Source organism: Eschrichtius robustus, chromosome X (genome assembly GCF_028021215.1).
Source record: "Eschrichtius robustus isolate mEscRob2 chromosome X, mEscRob2.pri, whole genome shotgun sequence".
In the NCBI taxonomy this organism is placed as follows: Eukaryota; Metazoa; Chordata; class Mammalia; order Artiodactyla; family Eschrichtiidae; genus Eschrichtius; species Eschrichtius robustus.
Window position 1 is genome coordinate 71,088,336 of NC_090845.1, and position 25,200 is coordinate 71,113,535.

Below are 25,200 nucleotides of genomic sequence, written 5' to 3' on the forward strand. Positions count from 1 at the left end.
AGACCACTCAATGTGCTATTACTGGACTAGACCTTACTAACAGTAACCAAAAGTTCCTGGGCCACCAGTCTTACTAGTTTGTTATGGTCCAGGAAAAATTTCCTCTTGTTGTATCTTCCCATATCTTGAGTGCCACTATTACAGTCATTGATCTCACAGAGAACTATACATTTTTGTCAGAGGCTCAGTCACACATCTTGTAATGCAAGAAACAACAATCTTGTAAAACAGGCAAAATACAAATAACAGCTAGCAGTATTATTAAAGTCATAAGTATGAATTAAGCCAAGAGCTTCCATTAGGTGTGGCCCAGTATAACCCTAGGTCGTCTGACTTAGTCTGTTCTGTACCAATCCTTATCTTTCAGGGAAATTATATAATGGCACTGTCCATAAAACTCCCAGCCCAATTTCCTAGTGTTACTAGGCTGGTTATTCTCAGTATAATTTAATTGTTCCCAAAATAAAAGGGGGGCCTTAAAATTCAAATGACCATAGCCTTGTGTTAACCACATAAATCTATCCCATAATTATGGGAGGTTTCCTTCTAATAAGTGAGAGATTACAGTGTTTGATTGAGAGTGAGCTCATTGTTCTGACTGAGCTTGAGTAACGCTAAAATAAAATTCATATTTATGGCCAGGGTCAGAGCAGGTATTATTAATTGGCTAGGTGAGGGGATCCCACATAGTAATATCAATTGTGGCCTGAACAGGACTATAATTTCTTTCTTCTAAATAAATTTCCTAAGGGCCAACTAATTAGAGCCTTAGAGTGGAGAAATCCACCAAGGTAATCCAGAAGTACTAGGCACAGGTAACTGGCCACAAACACAAAAGTTGTATTGATTTTTAAAACTAGCATATTATCATGCCCATGATAGAAAACATTTGGTTCATATGGAAATGTCCAAGAAGCAAAGAAATAATTATACAAGTCAGGTCTAGGATCTTGGGCCAGCTGTCTACCTCTGATGTTGTCATCTGCTGATCCTGGTATGACTGTAGTTTCTCCTCTGTTTGAGCATTGTTTTAAGGTGAGTTGGAGGTCAGCTGTCCTCTCTATAGGCTAGAACAATGCAGGTGCCCTTTGTAAGTGGAAATTAATCCAAGAGTTAATTCCCTTCAATTTCACTGTACTTGAGCTAGTTAAGAGTACCTGATAAGGGTCTTTCTATCTAGGTTGAGGATAGTCTTTTAAATTATGTCTTTTCCAGTATCCATAATCCCCTGGTTGAAGACTGTGGGCATCTGATCATCATTCAAAGAGAGATTACTGAGATAAGCTTCAGTAACAAACTTAGAGTGCCCTTTTAATAATTCAATTAAACTTTACATTAATAACAGAGTTGTGATCAAGATGGTGGAGGAGTAGGACATGAAGCTCACCTTCTCCCACAGAAACATTAAAAATCCATCTACAAGTGGAATAATTCATGCAGAACAGTTACTGAACACTAACAGAAGACCTCAGACTTCCAAAAAGTCAAGTAAACCTCCACATAACTGGGTTGGACAAAAGAAAAAAAGAAAAAGAAGGAATCTGGATGGGGCCTGTGTTCCAGGGAGGGAGATGTGAAGGAGGAAAGGTTCCTGCACCCAGGGAAGTCTCCTCACTGGCAGAGCAGGAAGATCAGACTGGATGTAGGGGGAGCCTCAGAGCCTAGGAGGAGAGTGCAGCAACTGGTTTGTGGAAGGCAAAATAGTGAGCAACATTCACAGAAGGTCAGCACTTCTGCCCTGCACTCCCCAGCCTGAGGCACTTGGGTGAGGGCTAGGTGCTAAAGCTTATGCTTCAGATGTCAGACCCAGGGAGGAGATTGGGGTTGGCTGTGCAGAAACAGCCTGAAGAAGCTAGGCTGTGGCAGCTGAGGGTGTACTCAGAAGAAGCCTGGGCCCACCAGAGAGGCAAGGCACCATTACTCAGGAGTGCATGAGGAGAGGGGTAGGATGACCATAAGCGATTCTTTCCCTGTGAGTGCTCCTAGGCAACAGGACACTGCCTACAGTAGCTCCAAGGGTGGGTGTTTGCTGCCCCTGCCTTCGGGGGCTCCAGAGGCAGGCACTGGCCAAGGCTAAGAGACCTATGAGCAGGTGGCAAGCCTTGTCCCCACTGTCCCAGGAGGCGTGGAGAGAGCTGCCCATAGAAGACCCTCAAGCAGGTACCAGGAACTGCCCCAACTGTTTCAGGAGTGCACAAGGGTCACTGTACCTGCACACCAAATATCAAGGGGATAACTGCCAGCACACACTGAGGAAAGAGGCAGCAAGCATCCAACTTAAAAGCAGCCGCTTGATTCCCCACAACAGGGTGGAATATGACTTAAGCTCACCACCTCTCACGAAAACACCAAAATCACAACTAACTGCTGAACAACTATTGGAAAAAAGACTGGAACCTACCAAGAAAGATATTTTACATTCAAAGACAAAGAAGAAGCCACAACGAGGTGGCTGAAGGGACTCTTTTGTGACATAATCAAATCTGATCCTGGCCGGATGGGTGACCAAAAAACCGGAAAATAATTATATCACAGAAGTTCTCCCACAAGAGTGAGAGTCCTGAGCCCCACATCAGGCTCCCCAGCCTGAGGATCTTTCATTGGAAGGAGGAATCCCCAAAGCATTTGGCTTTGAAGGCCAATGGAGCTTGAGTGCAGGAGCTCAATGGGACAGGCGGAAACAGAGATTCCATTCCTGGAGGTCATACAAAAGTTATAACATACACTGGGACACAGAATAAAGCAATAACTCATAGGATCCGTGACTGGACCTACCTATGAGTCGTGGAGGGTTTCCTGGGGAGGCGGGCATCAGCTGTGGCTCACTGAGGGGGCAAGGACCTTGGTAGCAGAGGCCTCAGAGAATGTTAATCAGCATGAGCTCCCCAGAGGTCGCCATTTTGGCATCAAGACCTGGCCCAATAGACAACAGGTCTCAGTTCTGGAACGTCTCAGGCCAAACAACCACCAAGATAGGAACTCAGTCCCACCCATCAGCAGACAGGGTGCCTAAAGACATACTAAGCTCACAGCCACCTATAAACATACTCTTGACATGGACCTGACCACCAAACAGACAAGACCCAGCTCTACCCACCAGTGGGCAGACAACAGTCCCTCCCACCAAGAAGCCTCCACAAGCCTCAGCACCAACCTCACTCACCAGAAGGCAGACACCAGAAGCAAGAGGAGCTGCAATCCTCCAGCCAGCAGAAAGGAGTCCACTAACACAGAAAGTTAGACAAAATGACATGGCAGAGAAATATGTTTCAGACATAGGAACAAGATGAAAACCCACAAGAACAACTAAATGAAGAGGATATAGGCAAGCTACCTGAAAAAGAATATGGAGTAACGATAGTAAAGATGATCCAAGATCATGGAAAAAGAATGGAAGCACAGACAGAGAGTTGCATGAGATGTTTAACAAAGAGCTAGAAGATTTAAAGAGCAAACAAACAAACATAAACAACACAATAAGTGGAATGAAAAATACAATAGAAGGAATCAATAGCAGAATAACTGAGGCAGAAGAATGAATAAGTGAGCTGAAGACAGAATGGTGGAAATCACTGCCATGGAACAGAACAAAGAAAAAAAGAATGAAAAGAAATGAGGAGAGCCTCAGAGACATCTAGGACAACATTAAGTGCAACAACTTTCTCATTATAAGTGTTGCAAAAGGAGAACAGAGACAGAACGGGCCTGAGAAAACATTTGAAGAGATTATAGACAGAAACTTCTCTAACATGAGAAAGGAAACATTCATTCAATTTCAGGAAGTGCAGACAGTCCAATACAACATAAACCCAAGGAGGAACACACCAAGACATATGTTAATCAAACTGAAAAGAAATTAAAGACAAAGAAAAAATATTAAAAGTAACAGGGGAAAAGCAACAAATAACACACAAGGGAACCTCAATAGGTTATCAGCTGATTTTTCAGTACAAACTCTGCAGGCCAGAATGGAGTGACATGATATATTTAAACTGATGAAAGGGAAAGACCTACAACCAATAATACTATACCTGGCAAGTCTCTCATTCAGATTCGACGGAGAAATCAAAAGTTTTACAGACAAGAAAAAGCTAAGAGAATTTAGCACCATCAAATGAGTGTTACAACAAACCCTAAAGGAACTTCTCTATGTGGAAAAGAGGAGGCCAAAACTAGAATCAAGAAAATTACAAACTGGGAAGCTCAACAGTAAAGAGAAACATAAAGTAAAGGTAGGAAATTATCCACACACAAATATGGTATCAAAACCAGCAATCATGAGAAGAGGAGAGTACAAATGCAGAATATTGGAAATGCATTTGAAATCAAGAGATCAGAAAGTTGAATAATCGCATATATATAGAGACTGTTATACCAAAACCTCATGGGAACCACAAACCAAAAAACTACAATAGACACACACACATAAATGAAAAAGCAATCCAAACACATCACTAAATACAGTTATCAAATCACGAGAAAGGAACAAATGATGAAGGGAAGACAAAAGACCTTCAAAAACAAATTGGAAACAATTAACAAAATGGCAATAAGAACATTCATATTGATAATTACTTTCAATGTAAATGGATTAAATGCTCCAAGCAAAAGACACAGACTGGCTTAATGGATACAAAAACAAGACCCACATATATCCGGTCTACAAGAGACCAAATTCAGATCTAGGGACACATAAAGACTGAGGGTGAGGGGATGGAAAAAGGTATTCCATGCAAATGGAAATCAAAAGAAAGCTGGGGTAGCAATACTCATATCACACAAAATAGACTTCAAAATAAAGAATGCTACAAGAGGCAAAGAAGGACAATAAATAATGATCAAAGGATCAATCCAAGAAGATATAACAATTGTAATGAGCAGAGCAGAAATAAATGAAATAGAGATGAAGAAAACACTAGCAAAGATCAATGAAATTAAAGCTGGTTCTTTAAGAAGATAAACAAAATTGATAAACCTTTAACCAGACTCACCATGATAAAAAGGGGAGAGGGTTCAAATCAATCAAATTAGAAATGAAAATGGAGAAGTTAAAACGGACACCACAGAAATACAAAGGACCATAAGAGATTACTACAAGCAACTGTATGCCAATAAAATGGACAAATTAGAAGGAATGGACAAATTATTAGAAAGATACAACCTCCCAAGAATGAACAAGGAAGAAATAGAATTTATGAAGAGACCAATCACAAGTACTGAAATTGAAACATTGATTAAAAGTATTCCAACAAACAAAAGTCCAGGACGAGATGGCTTTACAGGCGAATTCTATCACATATATAGAGAAGGGTTAACACCTACACTTCTGAAACTCTTTTAAAAAATTGCATAGGAAGTAACACACCTGAGCTCATTCTACAAGGACATCACCCTGATAGCAGAACCATGAGGTTTTGATATAGCAGTCACAATATATACAAGATTGTTTCAAGTTGCTGAATTCTTAATTTCAAATTCGTTTCCAGTATTCTGCATTTGTACTCTCCTCCTCTCATGACTACTGATTTTTGCTAATTTGGGCCACAAATTAAGCTGCAGTAAATTTATGAAAAGTGAAATCATATCAAGCATCTTTTCCAACCACACGGTATGGGATTAGAAATCAATTACAGGGGAAAAAATGTAAAAAACACAAAGAAGGGAAATCCTTGGAGGTGCAGTGGTTAGGATTCCTCACTTTCAATAATGAGGGCATGCGTTCAATACCTGATAGGGGAATTAGGATTCCACAAGCTACGTGGGGCAGACAAAAAAAAAAAAAGGCTAAACAATATGTTACTAAACCACCAATGGATTACTGAAGAAATAAAAGAGGAAATAAATAAAGACCTAGAGACAAATGACAATGAAAACATAATGGTCCAAGTCCTTTGGGACACAGCAAAAACAGTTCTAAGGAGGAAGTTTTTAGCAATACAATCTTACCTCAGGAAACAAGAAATATCTCAAACAACATAACGGTACACCTAAAGCAACTAGAGAAAGAAGAATGAACAAAGCCCAAAGTTAGTAGAAGGAAGGAAATCATAGAGATCAGACCAGAGATAACTGAAATAGAGATGAAGAGAGCAATAGCAAAAATCAATGAAACTAAAAGCTGGTTCTTTGAGAAGATAAACAAAACTGATAAAACTTTAGCCAGGCTCATCAAAAACACAAAAAAAGAGGGAGAGGGGTCAAATCAAAAAAATTAGAAATTAGAAACAAGTTACAACAGAAAACACAGAAATATAAAATATCATGAGACTACTACAAACAACTATATGCTGAAAAATGGAGAACATAGAAGAAATGGACAAATTCGTAGAAAGGTACAATTTTCCAAGACGATACCATAAAAAATATAGAAAATATGAACAGATCATTCACAAGTACTGAAATTGAAACAGAGATTTAAAAACTTGCAATAAGCAAAAGTCCAGGACTAGATGGCTTCACAGGCGAATTCTATCAAAGAGTTAGAGAAAAGATAACATATATTCTTTGGAAAATATTCCAAAAAATTGCAGAAGAAGGAACATTCCCAAGCTCATTCTATGAGGCCACCATCATCCTGATACCAAAAACCAGAGAAAGATATCCCACTAAAAAAGAAAATTACAGGCCAATATCACTGATGAACATAGATGCAAAAGTTTGCAACAAAATACTAACAAACCGAATTTAGCAACATATTAGAAAGATCATACACCTTGATCAAGTGGGATTTATCCCAGGGATGCAAGGAATCTTCAATACACGGAAATCAATACATGTTATACAACACATTAACAAACTGAAAAATAAAAAAAAAAAAACACATGATGATCTCAATAGATGCAGAAAACTTTTGACAAATTTCAAAACTGATTTATGAAAAAAACTCTCCAGAAAGTGAACTTAGAGAAATCCTTCCTCAACATAATAAAGGCCATGTAAGAGAAAGCTACAGCTAACATACTCAATGGTGAAGCTGAAAGCATTTCCTCTAAGATCAGGAAAAAAACAAGGGTGTCCACTATTGCCACTTTTATTCAACATAGTTTTGGAAGTCCTAGCCAAAACTATTGGAGAAGAAAAAGAAAAAAAAAGAGGAATCCAAATTGGAAAAGAAGTTTTAAAATGTCTGTGTTTGCAGATGACCTGATACAATACGTAGAAAATCCTAAAGATGCTACCAGAAAATGACTAGAGCTCATCAATGAATATGGTGAAATTGCAGGATACAAAATTAACACACAGAAATCCCTTGCATTCCTACATACTAGCAACAAAAGATCAGAAAGAAAGATTACGGAAACGATACCATTTACTATTGCATCAAAAATAATAAATACCTAGGAATACACATACTTAAGGAGGCAAAAAGCAGTACTCAGAAAACTATAAGATGCCGATGAAAGAAATAAAAGATGACACAAATAGATGGAGAGATATACCATGTTTTTGGATTGGAAGAATCAATATTTTGAAAATGACTATACTACTCAAAGCAATCTACAGATTCAATGCAATCCCTATTAGATTACCAATGGTATTTTTCACAGAAATAGAACAAAAATTGTTACAACTTGTATGGAAACAAGAAAGACCCTGAATAGCCAAAGTAATCTTGAGAAAGGAAAATGGACCTGCAGGAATCAGGTTCCCTGACTTTGGACAATACTAAAAAGCTACTGTCATCAAAACAGTATGACACTGGCACAAAAACAGAAATATAGATCACTGGAATGGAATAGAAAGTCCATAGATAAACCCACGTAAATATAGTGACCTAATCTATGACAAAGGAGGCAAGATATACAATGGAGAAAAGACAGTCTCTTCAATAAGTGGTGCTGGGAAAACTGGACAGCTACATGTAAAAGAATGAAAACAGAACACACCAAAACACCATACACAAAATAAACTCAAAATGAATTAGAGGCCTAAATATAAGGCTGGATACTATAAAACTTTTAGAGGAAAACATATGGAAGACACTTTCTGACATAAATCGCAGGAAGATCTTTATTGATCCACCTCCTAGAGTAATGAAAATAAAAACAAAAATAAACAAATGGGACTTAGTTAAACTTAAAAGATTTGCACAGCAAAGGAAACCATAAACAAGATGAAAAGACAACCCTCAGAATGGGAGAAAATATTTGCAAATGAAGCCACTGACAAGGGATTAGTCTGCAAAATATACAAACAGCTCATGCAGGTCAACATAGAAAAAAACAAACAACCCAATAAAAAATGGGCAGAAGATCTAAATAGACATTTCTCCAAAGAACACATACAGATGGTTAAAAAGCATGTGAAAAGATGCACAATATCACTAATAATTAGAGAAATGCAAATCAAACCTACAATTAGATATCACAACACCGTCAGAATGGCCATCATCAAAAAATCTACAAACAATAAATGCTGGAGATTGTGTAGAGAAAAGGGGACATTCCTACACTGTTTGTGGGAATGAAAACTTCTAGAGCCACCACTATGAAAAACAGTATGGAGGTTCCTTAAAAAATGAAAACAGAGCTACCATATGATCCAAGAATTCCACTCCTGGACATATATCTGGAGAAAACCATAATTCGAAAAGATACATGTACCACAATGTTCATTGCAGCACTATTCACAATAACCATGACATAGAAACAACCTAAATGTCCATCAAGAGAGGAATGAATAAAGAAAATGTGGTACATATATACAATGGAATATTGCTCATCTATAAAAAAGAACCAAATAATGCCATTTGTAGCAACATGGATGGACCTAGAGATCTTCATACTGAATGAAGTAAGTCAGACAAAGAAAACGAATATCATGTGATATTGCTTACATATGGACTCTTAAAAAAAGGCTACAAATGAACTTATATAAAAAACCAAAATAGGGATAACAGATGTAGAAATGAACTTATGGTTACTGGGGGGTTGGGGGGGGATAAATTGGAAGATTGGGATTGACACCGACAGACTAGTATATATAAAATAGATAACTAATAAGGACCTATTGTATAACACAGGGAGCTATACTCCATATTCTGTAATAGCATATATTGAAAATAATCTAAAAAATAGTGTATATATGTATTTGCATAACAGATTCACTTTGCTGTATACCTGAAACTAACACAACATTGTAAATCAATTATACACCAAGAAAAGTTTTTAAAGAAGAATTAGAATATTTAAAGCTTTTATTTTACCTTAACTTATTCCTTCCTTAATGTTCTTCTTTTTTTCATGTACATCCACGTTTATGAACTATATTATTTTTCTTCTCTCTAAATAATTTCTTTCAACATTTCTTACAAAGAAGGTCAAATGGCAACAAAACCCCTCAATTTTTGTTTGCCTGAAAAAGTCTTTATTCTTCCTTTACTATTGATGGATAATTTCATAAGGTACAGATATATAGGTTGTTGTGTATTTTTTTCTCTCTCAACACATAAAATATTTTCCTCCTGTTTCTTCTTGCTTGCATGGTTTCTGAGGAGAAGTTGGATGGAATTCTTGTCTTTATTCCTCTACAGGTAAGGTGATTTTATATTCCCACTGCTGGCTTACTTCAGCATTATTTATTTATCTTTTATTTTCTGTAATTTAAAGATAATACACCTAGGTACAGGTAATTTGGGGAGGGAGGGATTCATTCTGTTTATTGCTATCTGAGCTTCCTGGATCTGTAATTTGGTGTCTGACATTAGCATTGGGAACTTCTAGGTCCTTATTGTTTCAAATATTTATTCTGCTTTCTTTCTCTGTTTCTTCCCCTTCCAGTATGCCAATACATGTGTGTTACACCTCGTGTAGTAGTTACACAGTCCATGGAGAGACTGTTCTGTTTTATCAGTCTTTGTTCTCTTTACTTTACTATTTTGAGGATTCTCTTAATACATATTCCAGCTCAGAGATTCTTTCCTCAGCTGTGTCGAGTCTACTAATATTCCCGTCAAAGAAATTCTTCATTTCAGTGTTTCTTTTTTAATTCCTAGCATTTCTTTAATGTTTTTTAAGGGACTTCCCTTTCTCTACTTATGTTGCCCATCTGTTTCTGCATGCTGTCTGTATAACTGTTAGAGTTCTTAAGATTATAATTGGAATCTCAATTCCAAACATCACTACCATGTCTGATTCTGATGTTTACTCTCTTCAAATTGTGGGATTTTTTTTTTTGCATTTTGTTATGCCTTTTAATTATTTCTTGGTGGACAGACATAAATCTATATCAGTAATCAGATAGTGTTAACAAATTAGCTATAGTATAAAGGCTAAAGAGAAAGAGTGTTAAAGATAACAATAGCTACTATAATTTATTAACAAATACACAATATAGAAAGAGGTAAATTGTGACATCAAAATATAAAAGGAGGAGTAAAATGGTATAGTGTTTTCTGTGATGGAAGCTATGTTGTTATCAGCTTAAAATGGACTATTTTACCTATGATGTGTTTTATGTAGGCCTCATGTTAACTCAAAAGCAATAACCCAGAGGTTGTGTCCTCCCCAGCCTCAGAGACCTGTCTACCTGGTGCTGTAGCAAGCCACGTGGCTGACAGGGTCTTGGCCCTCCGGCCGGGTGTCAGGCCTGAGCCTCTGTGGTGGAAGAGCCAAGTTCAAGACATTGGTGCACTACTGAGCTCCCAGGCCCATGTAATATCAATCAGTGAGAGGTCTTCCAGAGACCTCTGTCTCAATGCTAAGACCCAGCTCCCCTCAATGACGAGCAAGCTCCAGTGATGGACACCCCATGCCAAACAACTAAGGGAACAGGAACACAGCCCAACCCTTTAGCAGAGAGGCAGCCTAAAATCATACTTTCACAGACAACCCAAAACACACCGTCAGACATGGTCCTGACCAGGAGAAAGACAAGATCCAGCCACATCCACCAGAACACAGGAGCGAGTCCCCTCCATGAGGAAGCCTACACAACCCACTACCCACTAGGGGCAGACACGGAAAACAATGGGAACTATGAACCTGCAGCCTGTGAAAAGGAGACCCCAAACACAGTAAGTTAAGGAAAATGAGAAGACAGAGAAATACACAACAGATGAAGGAACAAGGTAAAAACCCACCAGAACAAACAAGTGAAGAGAAAATAGGCAGTCTACATGAAAAATAATTCAGAGTATTGATAGTAAAAATGATAGTAAAGATGATCCAATATCTTGGAAATAGAATATAGAAAATAAAAGAAATGTTTAACAAGGACCTAGAACAAGGAAAAAGCAAAAAAAAAAAAAAAATGATGAACAACACATTAAATGAAATTAAAAATTCTCTAGAAGGAATCAATAGCAGAATAACTGAAGCAGAAGAATGGAGAAGTGACCTGGAAGATAAAATAGTGGAAATAACTACCGCAGAGCAGAATAAAGAAAAAAAATGATAAGAATTGAGGACAGCCTCAGAGACCTCTGGGACAACATTAAACGCAACGACATTCAAATTATAGGGGTCCCAGAAGAAGACAAGAAGAAGAAAGGGACTGAGAAAATATTTGAAGAGATTATGGTTGAAAAGGTCCCTAATTTGGAAAGGAAATAGTCAATAAAGACCAGGAAGCATAGAGAGTCGCATGCAGAATAAATCCAAGACATATATTAATCAAACAATCAAAAATTAGATACAAAGAAAAAAAATTAAAAGCAACAAGGGAAAAGCAACAAAAGACATACAAGGGAATCCCTATAAGGTAAACAGCTGATCTTTCAGCAGAAACATGGCAAGCCACAAGGGAGTGGCAGGACATATTTAAAGTGATGAAAGGGAAAAATGTACAACCAAGATTACTCTACCCAGCAAGTATATCATTCAGATTTGACAGAAAAATCAAAACCTTTACAGAAAAGAAAAATATATGAGAATGCAGCACCAGCAAACCACCTTTACAACGAATGCTAAAGGAACTTCTCTAGGCAGGAAACACAAGAGAAGGAAAAGATCTACAATAAACAACCCAAAACAATTAAGAAAATGGTAATAAGAACATACATATCAATAATTACCTTAAATGTAAATGGATTAAATGCTCGAAGCAAAAGACATAGACTGTCTGCTTAGATACAGAAACAAGATCAGTATTTATGCTGTCTACAAGAGACCCACTTCAGACCAAGGACACATACAGACTGAAAGTGAAGGGATGGAAAAAGATATTCCATGCAAATGGAAATCAAAAGAAAGCTGGAGTAGCAATTTTCATAGCAGACAAAATAGACTTTAAAATGAAGACTATTACAAGAGCCAAAGAAGGACATCACATAATGATTAAGGGATCAATCCAGGAAGAAGATATAACAATTGTAAATATTTATGCATGCAACATAGCAGCACCTCAATTCATAAGGCAAATGCTAACAGCCATAAAAGGGGAAATTGACAGTAACACAGTTATAATAGGGGACTTTAACACCCCACATTCACCAATGGACAGATCATCCAAAATGAATATAAATAAGGAAACACAAGCTTTAAATGACACATGAGACCAGGTAGACTTAATTGATATTTACAGGACATTCCATCCAAAAACAACAGAATACACTTTCTTCTCAAGTGCTCATGGAATATTCTCCAGGATAGATCATATCTTGGGTGACAAATAAAGCCTTGGCAAATTAAAAAAAATTGAAATCATGTCAAGTATCTTTTCTGACCACAATGCTATGAGACTTTATAACAATTATAGGGAAAAAAAATTGTAAAAAATACAAACACATGGAGGCTAAACAATACACTGATAGATAATCAAGAGATCACTGAAGAAATCAAAGAGGAAATCAAAAAATACTTAGAAACAAATGGCAATGAAAACACGACCAACCAAAATTTATGGGATACAGAAAAGCAGTTCTAAGAGTGAAGTTTATAGCAATGCAATCCTACCTCAAGAAACAAGAAAAATCTGAAATAAACACCCTAACCTTACACATAATGCAATTAAAGAATGAAGAACAGCATAACCCAGAGTTAGCTGAAGGAAAGAAATCATTAAAAAAACTGATCAGAAATAAATGAAAAATACATGAAGGAAACAATAACAAACATCAAGAAAACTAAAAACTGGTTCTTTGAGAAGGTAAACAAAATTGATAAACCATTAGCCAGACTCATCAAGAAAAAAGTGAGAAGACTCAAATCAGTAGAATTAGGAATGAAAAAGGAGACATAACCACTGACACTGCAGAAATACAAAGGATCATGAGACATTACTACAAGCAACTATATGCCAATAAATGGACAACCTGGAAGAAATGGACAATTTTTTAGAAAAGCACAACCTTCTGAGACTGAACCAGGAAGAAATAGAAAATATAAACAGACCAATCTCAAGCACTGAAATTGAAACTGTGATTAAAAATCTTCCAACAAACAAAAGCCCAGGACCAGGTGGCTTCACAGACGAATTCTCTCAAACATTTAGAGAAGAGCTAACACCTATCCTTCTCAAACTCTTCCAAAATATAGCAGAGGGAGGAAAATTCCCGAAATCATTTGACAAGGCCACCATCATCCTGATACCAAAACCAGACAAAGATGTCACAAAGAAAGAAAACTACAGGCCAATACCACTGATGACCATACATGCAGAAATTCTCAACAAAATACTAGCAAACAGAATCCAACAGCACATTAAAAGGATCATAGAACATGATCAAGTGAGGTTTATCCCATGGAAGCAAGGAGTCTTCAACATACACAAATCAATCAATGTGATGCATCATATTAACAAATTGAATGAGAAGACCATATGATAATCTCAATAGATACAGAAAAAGCTTTTGACAAAATTTAACACCCATTTATGATAAAAACTCTCTGGAAAGTATGCATATTCTATTACTTTAACATAATAAAGGACATACATGACAAACTCACAGCCAACATCGTTCTCAGTGGTGAAAAACTGAAACATTTCCAGTAAGATCAGGAACAAGATAAGTTTGCCCACTCTCACCACTATTATTCAACATAGTTTTGGAAGTTTTAGCCACAGCAATCAGAGAAGAAAAGGAAATAAAAGAGATCTAAATCGGAAAAGAAGTAAAATTGTCACTGTTTCCATATGACATGATACTATACATGGAGAATCCTAAAGATGCTACCAGAAAACTACTAGAACTAATGAATGAATTTGGTAAAGTAGCAGGATACAAAATTAATGCACAGAAATCTCTTGCATTCCTATACACTAATGATGAAAAATCTGAAAGAGAGATTAAGGAAGCAATCCTATTTACCATTGCAACAACAAAAAAAAATCAAATACTTAGGAATAAACCTATCCAAGGTGACAAAAGACCTGTATCCAGAAAACTATAAGACACTTATGAAAGAAATTAGAGATGATACAAAGAGATGGAGAGATATACGATGTTCTTGGATTGGAAGAATCAACATTGTGAAAATGACTCTACTACCCAAAGCAATCTACAGATTCAATGCAATCCCTATCAAACTACCACTGGCATTTTTCACAGAACTAGAACAAAAAATTTCACAATTTGTATGGAAACACAAAAGACCCCGAATAGCCAAAGCAATCTTGAGAAAGAAAAAACGAGCTGGAGGAATCAGGCTCCCGGACTTCAGACTATCGTACAAAGCTACAGTCATCAAGACAGTATGGTACTGGCACAAAAACAGAAATATAGATCAAAGGAACCGGATAGAAAGCCCAGAGATAAACCAATGCATGCATGGTCACCTTATCTTTGATAAAGGAGACCAGAATAAACAATGGAGAAAAGACAGCCTCTTCAATAAGTGGTGCTAGGAAAACTCAACAGCTACATGTAAAAGAAGGCAATTAGAACATCCCTAACATGATACACAAAAATACACTCAAAATGGATTAAAGACCTAAATGTAAGGCCAGACATTCTAAAATCCTTAGAGGAAAACATAGGCAGGACCCTCTATTAAATGAGTCACAGCAAGATCCTTTTTGACCCACCTCTTAGACAAATGGAAATAAAAGCAAAATAAACAAATGGGACCTAATGAAACTTAAAAGCTTTTGCAGGGCAAAGGGAAACTTAAACAAAACGAAAAGAAAACCCTCAGAATGGGAGGAAATATTTGCTAACGGAGCAACTAACAAAGGATTAATCTCCAAAATATATAGACAGATCATGCAGCTCAATATCAAAAAACCAAACAACCCAATCTAAAAATGGGCAGAAGTTCTAAATAGACATTTCTCCAAAGAATTTATACAGATTGCCAGCAAACAAATGAAAGGATGCTCAACATCACTAATTATTCGGGAAATGCAAATCAAAACTACAATGAGGTATCACCTCACAACGATCAGAATGGCCATAATCAAAAAATCTACAAACAATAAATGCTGGAGGGGGTGTGGAGAAAACAGAACCCACTTGCACTGTTAGTGGGAATATAAATTGATACAGCTTCTCTGGAGAACAATATGGAGGTTCCTGAAAAAACTAAAAGTAGAACTACCATACGATCCAGCAATCCCACTACTGGGCACATACCACGAGAAAACCATAATTCAAAAATGAGTCATGTACCACAATGTTCATTGCAGCACTATTTACAATAGTCAGGACATGGAAGCGACCTAAGTGTTCCTCGACAGACGAATGGATAAAGAAGATGTGGCACATATGTATAATTGAATATTACTCCACCAGAAAAAGAAACGAAAATGAGTTATTTGTTGTGAGGTGGATGGACCTTGAGTCTGTCATACAGAGTGAAGTAAGTCAGAAAGAGAAAAACAAATACAGTATGCTAACACATACATGGAATCTAAACAAACAAAAAAAATGGTTCTGACGGACTTAGAGGCAGGACAGGAATAAAGACACAGATGTAGAAAATGGACTTGAGGACACAGAAAGGGGAAAGGGTAAGCTGGGACGAAGTGAAAGAGTGGCATTGCCATATATACACTACCAAATATAAAATAGATAGCTAGTGGGAAGCAGCCGCATAGCACAAGGAGATCAGCTCTGTGCTTTGTGACCACCTAGAGGGGTCGATAGGGAGGGTGGGAAGGAGACGCAAGAGGGAGGGGATATGGGGTTATATGTATACATAAAGCTGATTCACTTTGTTATACAGCAGAAACTTACACAATATTGTAAAGTAATTATACTCCAATAAAGATGTTAAAAAAAAAGAAAAGCAATAATCCCGAGTAGATTCACAAATGATAAAAGAAGGGAAATAGAACATATCCACATAGAAATTTACCAATTTACAAACATATGCAGAAACCAAGGGTGAGAGAAATGGAAATACAAAACAAAAAGAAAGCTATATAGGCATAACTCAGAAATATAATGGGTTCAGTTCCAGACTACCAAGTTGAAGTGAATACTGCAGTAAAGAAAATCACACATTTTTTGTTTTCCCAGTGCATACATAAATATGCTTATACTATACTGTAGTCTATTGTGTGTAGTAGCATTATGTCTAAAAATAAATATATACGTACATTACTTTAAACATACAAAGCAAAAAAAAAAAAAAAAACACATTACAATGGAAACTTCAAAGATCACTGCTCACAAATCACCAAAACAAATATAACAATAATAAAGTTTGTAATATTTTGGGAAATACCAAAATGTGACACCGAGTCATGAAATGAACAAATGCTGTTTGACAAATGACTCCATTAGACTACCTCCATGCATGGTTGCTGCAAACTTTCAATTTGTAAACGTTTCTGTAAATAAGATGGCATTAGTAAGTTCTTACTTATCAACAATTACTCCATATGTAAGTGGATTGAATTCATCAACCAAAAGGCACAGAATTGCTGGATAGGTTTTCTTTTTAAAGACCCAATCATATGATGCCTACAAAAGACTGAATTCAAAGAAAACAAAACAAAACAAAACATACAATGAAAAGACTGAATTCAGATTTACGTGCACACAGAGGTTCAAAGTGAAGGGCTGGAAAAATATATTCCATGAATGTGGAAAACAAAACAAAGTGGGGGTAAGTTTATTTGCATCAAATAATTAAAATAGACAAACTAAAAATGGTAAAAGAAAAAAAAAAAGACAAAGAATGTCATTAGATAATGATAATGGGGTCAAGTTAATTCATCAAGAAGCTATAACAATCATAAATATGTACTCACACAACATTAGTGACACATATATACGTGACATATAAAGGAATTGCTGACATGTCTGAAAGGACAACTAGACAAGAATACAACAATAGTAAGGGATACCCTCTTTCAGCAATGGATAGTTTATCCAGAAAGAAAATAAACAAGAAACTTTGGAATTGAACCATACAAATATTAGACCAAATGGACCTAACAGATATTTATAGAACATTCCTCTCAAAAACAGAATAACACCAATTCTTATTAAGTGCACACAAATTATTCTGCAGGATATATAGTAAAACAAAACAAAAAACAAATTTTGGCAAATTTAGGAAGATTGCAATAATACCAAGTATCTTCTCCAACCACAATGGTATCAACTGATATCAATAAGAGGAAAGCTGAAAATTTTACAAGTATATGGAAACTAAACAATACAGTAATGAATAACAAATGGGTAAAAGAAGAAATCAAAGAGGAAATAAAAAAGTATCTCAAAACACAAAATTAAAACCACAAAATAATCTAAACTTATGGAATGCTGCAAAAGTTCTGAGAGGAAACTTTATAATGATAAATGCTTATATTAAGAAAATATAAATATCTCAAATAAACAGGTTAACCTTACACTTGAAGAAACTGAGAACAAAATAAACCTAAAGTTAGCAGAAGGAAGAAAATAAGAAGAATCAGAACAGAAATAAACAAAATATAGACCAGAAAAACAATGGAAAAGGTCAATGAAACTAAGAACTCTTACTTTGAAAGAAAATAAAATTGACATTTAGCTAGATAATCTAAAGAGAGAGAAAAGATAAATAGCTAACAAATTAGAAAACCTAAAAAATTGATAAATGCCTAGAAACATATAACCTACCAAGACTGAATCACAAAGAAACAGAAAAATTGAAACAGTCCAATAATGAGTAAGGAGATTGAATCAGTATTCAAAACAAATTTCAACAGAGAAAACCCCAGGACTAGATTTTTTCACTGGGAAATTCTACCAAATATTTAAAGAAGAATTAACACTGATATATCTCAATCTCTTTCAAAAATATGAAAGGGAGGGAACACTTCTATACTCATTTTATAAGACCAGTATCACCCTGTTACCAAAGCAAGAATAGGACACTACAAGGAAAGAAAACTGTAGATCAATGTCTCTGATAAAAGTAGATGCAAAAATTCTCCACAAAATGTTAGCTAACTGAATTCAAGAACTCATTAAAAGGATTATAAACCATGACCAAGTCGGATTTATGCCTTCAATGGAAGAATAGTTCAAAATTTGCAAATCAATATTTGTGATATATCACATTCATAGAGTGAAAGATAAAAATTGTATGATATCTCAATAGATGCAGTAAAAGCATGTGACAAAATGCAACATTCATTCATGGTAAAAGATCACAAAATATTGGATATAGGACGAATGTACCCCAGAATCATACAGGGCAGATACAACAAAACTCACAGCTAAGATCATACTCAATGCTGAAAAATGGAAAGCTTTTTCTTTAATGTCAGGAACAAAACAAGGGTGCCCACTCTCACCACTTATTCAACATAGTCTTGGAACTCTCAATATAAGCACATAGGAAAGAAAAATAAATAAAAGCCATCTTAATTGGAAAGTCAAAGTAAAATTTTCATTTATGTATGTTGCAATTTTATATACAGAGAGTCCCAAAGACTTAATCAAAAACGTGTTGAAAGTAATCACCAAATTCAGTAAAGTTGAAGAATATAAAATCAACATTCAGAAATCAGTTGCATTTGTATAAACTAACAGTGAAACATCTGCAAAGAAATGTTTTTAACATCTTTATTGGAGTATAATTGCTTTATGATGTTTTGTTAGTTTTTGCTGTATAGCAAAGTGAACCAGCTATATGTATACATATATCCCCGTATCCACTCCCTCTTGCATATCCCTCCCACCCTCCCTATCCCACCCCTCTAGGTGGTCACACAGGAAATTTTAAAATGTGTTTCTTTCACAATATCGTCAAAGACAATTAAATAGTTAATGATAAATTTAACCAAGTAATTGAAAGTTCTGTACAATGAAAACTACAAGACTTTGATGAAAGAAATAGAAGAACATACAAATGGGAAAACATCTTGGTTCCATGGATTGGAAGAATCAGTATTGGTAAAATGTCTGTACTATCCAAGCCATGTATATATTCAATGTAATCCCTATCAAAATAGTAATGGACTTTTTCACAGAAATAGAAAAAAGCAATCCTAAAATTTGTGTTATATCACAAAAGAGGCCAAATAACCAACACAATTCTAAGAAAGAATAAAGCTATGGGTATCACACTTCCATATTTCAAACTGTATTAAAAGCTATAGTAATCAAGAGTATAATATTGGCATAAACATATACACATAGACCAATGGAACAGAATAGAGATCCCAGAAATAAATTCCTGGATATACAGTCAACTAATAGAGAAAAGATAGTCAAGAATATTCAATGGGGAAAGTTAGTCTCTTCAACAAATTGTGTTGGGAAAACTGGATAAACACATGCTGAAAAAAAGAAAAATGGATTCCTATATTACACCACCCACAAAATTAACTCAAAAAATGCAGAGGAACGAGTGTTTCTGAACTCATTCTACTGAGACAACAATCAACCTTATATCAAAACCAGAAAAAAGATATCACACAAAAAAAGAAAATGACAGACCAATATCACTGATGAACATAGATGCAAAAATCCTCAACAAAAGATTAGCAAACCAAATTCACCAATGCAGTAAAAGGATCATACACCATAATCAAGTTCCATTTTTCCCAGGGATGGAAGGAAGTTTCAAAATCCACAAATCAATGTGATACACCGCATTAACAAAAAGAAGGCTAAAAATCACATGATCATCTCAATAGATGCAAGAAAAGCATTTGATACAATTCAAAATATTTCATGATAAAAACTCACAACAAAGTTCCTAAAGAGGGAACACACCTCAGCATGATACAGGCCACATACAACAAGCCCACAGCTAAGATACTCAACAGTGGAAAGCTGAAAGCATTTCTTCTAAGATCAGAAACAAGACAAGATTGCCCACTCTGGCCACTTTTATTTAACATAGTATTGGAAGTTCTTGCCAGAGCAATCTGATAAGAAAAATAAATAAAAGGAATTCAAATTGGAAAGGAAGAAGTGAAATTGTCACTATTTGAAGATTACGTGATACTGTATATGGAAAATCCTAAAGGTGCTACCAAAAAACTGCTAGAAATCATCAATGAATTTAGTAAAGTTGCAGAATACAAAATTAATATAGATGAATCTGTTGCATTTCTATAATTAACGACAATCTATCAGAAAGAGAAATTAAGAAAATATTCCCATTTACAATCACATCAAAAAGAATAAAATAACTGGGAATAAGTTTAAATAAAGAGGTAAAAGACATGCATTCAGAAAACTATAAGACACTGATGAAAGAAATTGAAGATGACACAAAAACATGGAAAGATAGATCATGCTCATGGATGGATGAAATAATATTGTTAAAATAATTATACTCACCAGACAATCTACAGATTCAGTACAATCTCTATCAAAATATCAATGGCATTTTTCACAGAACTAGACCAAGTAATTCTAAAATTTGTATGGAAACACAAAAGACCCTGAATAGCCAAAACATTCTTAGAAAGAAGAACAAAACTGGGGGTATCATGCTCCTTGATTTCAAGCTATAATACCAAGCTGCAGTAATTAAAACAGCATAATACTGGCACAAAACCAGAAAATGGAACAAAATAGAGAGCCCAGAAAAGAACCCACAGTTATATGGTCAATTAATCTATGACAAAGGAGGCAAGGATAAAAAATGAGAAAACAGAGCTTCTTCAATAAAATGTGTTGGGAAAACTGAACAGCTACAGGCAAAAGAATCAAACTGGACTACTTTTTCACACCATATAAAAAAATAAACCCAAAATGGATTAAAGACCTGAAACCATAAAATGTCTAGAATAAAATATATGCAATACATCCTTTGATATTGGACTTAGAAAAGTATTTCTTCTTTTTTCTTTTTGATATGTCTCCTCAGGCAAGGGAAATAAAGGCAAAAATAAACAAATTGGAATACATCAAGCCAAAAAGTTTTTGCACAGCAAAGAAAACTATAATCAAAATGAAAAGACTGCCTACTGAATAGGAGAAGAGATTTGCAAATGACATATTTGATAAGGGGTTAATATGCATAATACACAAAGAACTCATAAAACTCAACATTGAAAAAAAAAATCAAAGAGCCCAATTAAAAAACGGGCAAGTTAGATAGCCTCAACCACCAGAGGGCAGACAACAGAAGCAAGAAAAACTACAATCCTGCAGCCTGTGGACCAAAAACCACAGTTACAGAAAGATAGAGAAGATGAAATGGCAGAGGGCTATGTACCAGATGAAGGAACAAGAAAAAAACCCAGAAAAACAACTCAATGAAGTGGAGATAGGCAACCTTCCAGAAAAAGAATTCAGAATAATGATAGTGAAGATGATCCAGGACATCGGAATAAGAATGGAGGCAAAGATTGAGAAGATGCAAGAAATGATTAACAAAGACCTAGAAGAATTAAAGAACAAACAAACAGAGATGACCAATACAATAACTGAAATGAAAACTACACTAGAAGGAATCAATAGCAGAATAACTGAGGCAGAAGAACGGATAAGTGACCTGGAAGACAGAATGGTGGAATTCACTGCTGCGGAACAGAATAAAGAAAAAAGAATGAAAAGAAATGAAGACAGCCTAAGAGACCTATGGGACAACATTAAACACAACAACATTCGCATTATAGGGGTCCCAGAAGGAGAAGAGAGAGAGAAAGGACCAGAGAAAATATTTGAAGAGATTATAGTCGAAAACTTCCCTAACATGGGAAAGGAAATAGCCACCCAAGTCCAGGAAGCGCAGAGAGGCCCATACAGGATAAACCCAAGGAGAAACACGCCGAGACACATAGTAATCAAAGAGGCAAAAATTAAAGACAAAGAAAAATTATTGAAAGCAGCAAGGGAAAAATGACAAATAACATACAAGAGAAATCCCTTAAGGTTAACAGCTGATTTCTCAGCAGAAACTCTGCAAGCCAGAAGGGAGTGGCATGATATACTTAAAGTGATGAAAAGGAAGAACCTACAACCAAGATTACTCTACCCAGCAAGGATCTCATTTAGATTTGATGGAGAAATCAAAAGCTTTACAGACAAGCAAAAGCTAAGAGAATTCAGCACCACCAAACCAGCTCTACAACAAATGCTAAAGGAACTTCTCTAAGTGGGAAACACAGAGAAGAAAAGGACCTACAAAAACAAACCCAAAACAATTAAGAAAATGGTCATAGGAACATACATATCGATAATTACCTTGAACGTGAATGGATTAAATGCCCCAACCAAAAGACATAGACTGGCTGAATGGATACAAAAACAAGACCCATATATATGCTGTCTACAAGAGACCCACTTTAGACCTAGGGACACATACAGACTGAAAGTGAGGGGATGGAAAAAGATATTCCATGCAAATGGAAATCAAAAGAAAGCTGGAGTATCTATACTCATATCAGATAAAATAGACTTTAAAATAAAGAATGTTACAAGAGACAAGGAAGGACACTACATAATGATCAAGGGATCAATCCAAGAAGAAGATATAACAATTATAAATATATATGCACCCAACACAGGAGCACCTCAATACATAAGGCAACTGCTAACAGCTATAAAAGAGGAAATTGACAGTAACACAATCATAGTGGGGGACTTTAACACTTCACTTACACCAATGGACAGATCATCCAAAATGAAAATAAATAAGGAAACAGAAGCTTTAAATGACACAATAGACCAGATAGATTTAATTGATATATATATAGGACATTCCATCCAAAAACAGCAGATTACCCGTTCTTCTCAAGTGCGCATGGAACATTCTCCAGGATAGATCACATCTTGGGTCACAAATCAAGCCTCAGTAAATTTAAGAAAATTGAGATCATATCAAGCATCTTTTCTGACCACAACGCTATGAGATTAGAAATGAATTACAGGGAAAAAAACGTAAAAAAGACAAACACATGGAGGCTAAACAATACGTTACTAAATAACCAAGAGATCACTGAAGAAATCAAAGAGGAAATAAAAAAATACCTAGAGACAAATGACAAAGAAAACACGATGACCCAAAACCTATGGGATGCAGCAAAAGCGGTTCTAAGAGGGAATTGTATAGCTATACAAGCCTACCTGAGGAAACAAGAAAAATCTCAAGTAAACAATCTAACCTTACACCTAAAGAAACTAGAGAGAGAAGAACAAACAAAACCCAAAGTTAGCAGAAGGAAAGAAATCATAAAGATCAGAGCAGAAATAAATGAAATAGAAACAAAGAAAACAATAGCAAAGATCAATAAAAATAAAGTTGGCTCTTTGAGAAGATAAACAAAATTGATAAGCCATTAGCCAGACTCATCAAGAGAAAGAGGGAGAGCACTCAAATCAATAAAATCAGAAATGAAAAAGGAGAAGTTACAACAGACACCACAGAAATACAAAGCATCCTAAGAGACTACTACAAGCAACTTTATGCCAATAAAATGGACAACCTGGAAGAAATGGACAAATTCTTAGAAAGGTATAACCTTCCAAGACTGAACCAGGAAGAAACAGAAAATATGAACAGATCAATCACAAGTAATGAAATTGAAACTGTGATTAAAAATCTTCCAACAAACAAAAGTCCAGGACCAGATGGCTTCACAGGTGAATTCTATCAAACATTTAGAGAAGAGCTAACACCCATCCTTCTCAAACTCTTCCAAAAAATTGCAGAGGAAGGAACACTCCCAAACTCATTCTATGAGGCCACCATCGCCCTGATACCAAAACCAGACAAAGACACTACAAAAAAAGAAAATTACAGACCAATATCACTGATGAATATAGATGCAAAAATCCTCAACAAAATACTAGCAAACAGAATCCAACAACACATTAAAAGGATCATACACCACGATCAAGTGGGATTTATCCCAGGGATGCAAGGATTCTTCAATATATGCAAATCAATCAATGTGATACACCATATTAACAAATTGAAGAATAAAAACCATATGATCATCTCAATAGATGCAGAAAAAGCTTTTGACAAAAGTCAACACCCATTTCTGATAAAAACTGTCCAGAAAGTGGGCATAGAGGGAACCTACCTCAACATAATAAAGGCCATATATGACAAACCCACAGCAAACATCATTCTCAATGGTGAAAAACTGAAAGCATTTCCTCTAAGATCAGGAACGAGACAAGGATGTCCACTCTCACTACTATTATTCAACATAGTTCTGGAAGTCCTAGCCACAGCAATCAGAGAAGAAAAAGAAATAAAAGGAATACAAATTGGAAAAGAAGAAGTAAAACTGTCACTGTTTGTGGATGACATGATACTATACATAGAGAATCCTAAAACTGCCAAAAGAAAACTGCTAGAGCTAATTAATGAATATGGTAAAGTTACAGGATACAAAATTAATGCACAGAAATCTCTTGCATTCCTATACACTAATGATGAAAAATCTGAAAGAGAGATTATGGAAACACTCCCATTTACCATTGCAACAAAAAGAATAAAATACCTAGGAATAAACCTACCTAGGGAGACAAAAGACCTGTATGCAGAAAACTATAAGACACTGATGAAAGAAATTAAAGATGATACCAACAGATGGAGAGATATACCATGTTCTTGGATTGGAAGAATCAACATTGTGAAAATGAGTATACTACCCAAAGCAATCTACAGATTCAATGCAATCCCTATCAAATTACCAATGGCATTTTTTACGGAGCTAGAACAAATCATCTTAAAATTTGTATGGAGACACAAAAGACCCCGAATAGCCAAAGCAGTCTTGAGGCAAAAAAATGGAGCTGGAGGAATCAGACTCCCTGACTTCAGACTATACTACAAAGCTACAGTAACCAAGACAATATGGTACTGGCACAAAAACAGAAACATAGATCAATGGAACAAGATAGAAAGC